The sequence below is a fragment of the Spermophilus citellus genome (genome assembly GCF_964194105.1).
Source record: "Spermophilus citellus genome assembly, chromosome: 13".
Classification (NCBI taxonomy): Eukaryota; Metazoa; Chordata; class Mammalia; order Rodentia; family Sciuridae; genus Spermophilus; species Spermophilus citellus.
Genome location: NC_138193.1, coordinates 13,780,266 through 13,785,130, shown reverse-complemented (window position 1 = coordinate 13,785,130; position 4,865 = coordinate 13,780,266).

The following is a 4,865-nucleotide window of genomic DNA, read 5'->3' as shown; positions in this document are numbered from 1 at the left end:
TTTATTGGCACATAGCTATGCCCATACATTCACACACTGTCTATGGCAGCTTTTCATGCCACAACAGCTGAGCTGAGTGCTTGCAACAGTTTCCATGTGGCCCACAGACCCAAAATATTTTCTATCTGGGTTTTTTTTTAAAAACGGTTCATCAATCCTTGGTTTAAAGAATACTTCCTGTCTATATGGATATTTTCCTTATTGTAGCCTCTCTGGTTTCATGTTTAACTTCTATTTCTGGGTCTGGTAGTAGAAGCCCCATGTGAATATGAATATATGAGGGTTAGTCCATCTGATCCAAATTTGGGGACACTGAGGTATAAAGGTTAAAATTTAACCAAGCAAAAAGTGAGTAGGAGAGGCTGGGGTTGTAGTTCAGTGGTAGACCACTTGCCTGGCATGTGTGAGGCCCTGGGTTCGATCCTCAGCACCACATATAAATAAATAAAAGAAAAGATCCATTGACAACTAAAAAATAAATTATTTTTTAAATTTAAAAACTGTATAGGAACATGTTCCCAGCCATGAGATTGGCACAATCCAAATCCAAGAGGAAAAGCCAGGCCACCATGTATACTTGTAGTGGTTGTACACTTACAAGGACACCATATCTAGAACAGACTGCAGTAATTTATTAGGAAACATACAGGTGTGTTGTGAGATCCTGATCCTCCCCACTGTGAACATGATAGTGCACACACAGAACACATGCTAGGACAATGTGCACAGTGCTCAGTAGGCACTCACCGGAAACCTTCCCTGAGTGAGGCCGGGCTTATCCCTAGGTCACTCTCCTTCCTCACTCACCTCTCTTAGAGACCAACTTCCACTCTCCATTAGGCCCTAAATCTGACACTGTCACCTCCTGCAGGAGTGGGTGGGAACAGGTAAAGTGAGAGAGTTGTGAGAGAGAGAAGGCCTTAGGGACGAGGCCTAAGTGGAGAAGCTCTGCTAAGGGATTTGAAAATGCTTTCCTGGAAATAGGACAGAAGCTAGACAGGCAAGTAGCAGTGTCCACACTCAACCAAGCGGCCACTGGCAAAGCCCAGCACAATGCCCCCAGCTCCTTCCCCTGGACAAGGGTTATAGTCTCCCTTTATATCTCTCTTACACTGCTATTCCTCTAAGTGCCACCTCTTTTTGGCCTAGGAGTTCCCAGGTGCCTGGACCTATCCTTGTTTTAGCACTGAAAGTCCCACATCCAGTCTTGGGCAAACCAGGATGCTTGGTCACCCAAGAGTCCCCTCCTTTTTTCTGCAGTTCATTCCATAAACTGGACAATGCTAGGAGGATGCCCATGCTCTACCACTTGGAGTCTCTGTAGAAGCATTCTACTGTCACAGCCCTGGTGACGTTTTTCCAAGGCCATCTGTGCCTCATTTCCTCCACTGGCAATCCCCTCATTTGCACTGACAGTGCATTTCACAGGATCTGACTCTTGTTATTTGAGCCCTTGAACCCAATAACCAGTAGGTCGAGACAGCAAGCCAACTCTTTTCCATTGCTCACCAGCTCACCCCAAAAGCAGCAGTGTCACTGGTGTGCCCTGGTGTCCTCTACAGTGTCACTGGTATGCACTGGTGCTCACTTCATTCTCATGAGGCTCTGCCTTATACATCCAGAAGTCAGGAAAACGGACATGAGCATGTTGTGTCTTAGGATTTGGTGATGAGGCAAATCAAACCAAATAAATCATTGATTTACCCTTTATCCCAGACACAGGCATAAATCATCCCACTTATAACCACTGTATAGAATTTTTTAAAAAGTAAGCAAGCAGGCCTGCGGAGGCTGTGGTGCTCCTGAGACCACACAGGGGAGGAGAAATAGAGCCACTGTCCAGACTTGGTCCCTGTGACTCCACAGCCATGCCACTTCTAGGACACCTAGAAAATGAAAGGGCAGGTGCCCGTAGCCTCCCTGTTTCTCACCTGCACCCCACCCCATGGTCACCAAGAGGACAGGAAGTTTCCCTCCTGCCATTTTAATCTGACAGTTCAATGGTACCATGGTAGAGGTATATGGCTACAAATCTTGGTAGACTGCATTCACAACTCTTAATGCATCTAGAAAGAAAACATTTGGGGAAACTGCCCATGGTTCCAGTATAATTTTCTCAAAGAAAAAAAACCTATAAGTGTCATTGAAAATATGTATGAATCAGGATAGAAACTTGGTCCTTTAGATAATGCTGGACACTCCAGGAAAACTGATTCAGTGCTAAACAATTTTGTCAGCTTCTTGAAGTCAGTCAAATGGATTTATAGGAGGGTCTCCTTGGGAAAGGCTGCCACAGATCCCCTTTGGAACAGAAAGGACCAGAAAACTGAGAAAACACAAAATAAGTCCCTCCCAAAAGAGCTTTTTAATTTAAAAACAAAACAGAAAAGTCATAAAGAAATCTGGGTGTTAGATTCTCGGGAGATTTGTTGACTTAATGATGGCCAAGTGATGGAACAGGGGCAAATGTTATATCAAGTTTTAATCCAAATAAAAGATACAAACACTTTTTTTAAAGTATTTTTTTGTAGTTGTAGATGGACACAATACCTTTATTTTATTTATTTATCTTTATGTGGTGCTGAGGATGAACCCAGGGCCTCACTTGTGCTAGGCAAGCACTCTGCCACTGAGCCCCAGCCCCAGCCCCTGGCCTCAAACACTTTTCAAAGCTTACAAAATCTGTCTCTCTCCATGTCGCAACTCCTGTCCTACTTCAGCACCCTTACATAAGCAATAAGGCAAATAAAATTACATAAAAACTTTTCTGAAAAATGAGAGAGAATTCCAGAAAGAACTACACCCCAAATAACAAAAGAACAAGAGCAAGGGAGCCCAGGAGGAAGAGTCTCACCAGCACCTGCAGGAGGCAGCAGGAGGGGATACGAAAGCAGACAATCAAACTGAACTACTCACTGGCCCCAGACCTGACGTAGGTGCCCTGCACAGTGCTGACTCCGTCTTGGCATGTCTCCTCTCGGCATTTCTGTGCAGCTGATTTTCTAGGTAGATTTTAGTCCCTCCACCTAGGAAGGTCTGGAGTCCTTCAGACAAGAGTGTTCCAAGGCTAGGAGGCAATGAAGCCACTGAAGATCCTGTAGGCACATCTGAGCAGTGTAGCATGGGTTGGGGAGACAACTACTTTGGGTATCTGAACTGTCAATGGCAGCAGTGTCCCCCCGCACCACCACAGTTCCCCTGTGATGCTAAAAGAACAGCTGGGAAATACAGGAAGCATCGCAGCCAACCCCTGAAACCATATCACCAACACCTCCCCCCATCTGGGTAGAATGGTATCAGAGCACACAGTATGTCCTATGGCCATATTGTGGTCAGAGTGAGCCATTTGCCACACCAGGCAAGTTAAAGGGCCCCTTTTCCCCAGGAGGGAACTTGCTCCACTGAAGAGGTAGAGAATGCCCCTGGGAGAACCATGGACTCTACTCCAAGACATGAGGCGGAGGAACTGGTTGATTTTGCTGGGGAGATAGCAGACCCAGCCCAAAGAAAATCAAGCAGAGGCTTTCAAAAGGATGTGTGTCCAGGCCCCACTAGATCTGAGTTAAGGGAGCTCCTGAGGAGGCTGCCTACATTCACAGTTCATGGCTATGGCCGGAGTCAAGACACTTAAGCTCCCTAAAGTTCTGCTTTCCTATCTTAAAAATTGAAGTGAGGGTCCCTCAAGCATGATGCTTCCAGGGTGGGAGAGGGGACATAATCCATCCCAGGTACTGCATGGATTCTTGGAGAGAGAGGCAAGGTGGTAGAGACAGCCTCCTCGTGACAGATGAAAAGCTTTGACTTTGTTCTTGCCATCCAGCAGAGGCCAGATGCAGGGACCCTGTGATGGACCCAGCCCAGCTCTCAGAGTGGATGGGAGAACAGTCACAGCAGCACTGCCCCTGAAGAACAGAGAGGTGGCTTTCCCCTGAGTGAGGCATGTGGCCCAGGCATGAGGGCAGTGTTGTTGACAGGGAGGCAGAGATGGCATGTGCCTGGCATGTGCAGCTGTGCTTGTCTTGAACCAGCTGCACCTGGTTCAAGCTAGAGATGCAGGAAAGTGCCAAAGGAGCTTCAGAGTGGACCTGTCCTGTACCACTGCCATCACTGTCCTGTACCACTCAACTTCAGGAGATTCCTTTGGAGTCTGGGTTCTTCTTTGCCTTCCCACTCATTTAACTCTCCCCAAAAGGCAAGCAGTGGGTAGAAAGCTCAGCTTTGCTACCACGAAGGAATCTGTAATATTGGTAATGAACAGCTGGCATGAGTTGTTTGATGCCTGGGAAATTCAATGGCTAAACCTACGCATGTGCATAGATGACTCCATTTCAGTGTTCTTGGTCTTGAGGAATATTTGTTTAGTCATATTTGTACACTCTTCCTCTATGGCACTCATAAATTCTGCACAATCATGAACTTACTTAAAGCAAGCACCCAACCTTCTATTTGTATGGTAACATCTCATAAGGAAAATGCTAATGCAGTAAGGCCCCTTTCACGCACTCCTAGTTTTTCTCTGAGGATGTCTGGAGTCAAGATCTAAGAGGTAACCCTTGGCATGTTCACAAGCTGCATTATCCTGTGTGCCCAGAGCACTAAGGCAAGGTGTAGTAGATAATCAGGATCATTTTTAGTTAATATGGCCTTTATTTTATGTACCCACTGCCTGGTTTGAGGTCTATGGCATGGGTCACAGAGCAAATATGTACCAGGGATATGTCCAGGTGATCAGCTCTGTTTAAGAACTCAAGTAAGCTTCCCTGGTAAGAGACATTTTTCATGTGTCTCTGTCATTTCAAATCTGGAAAAAAAAAAAGTATGTCTGCATAACCTGTGCAGAGGGAAGAAAGCCTTTGCCTGAGTTC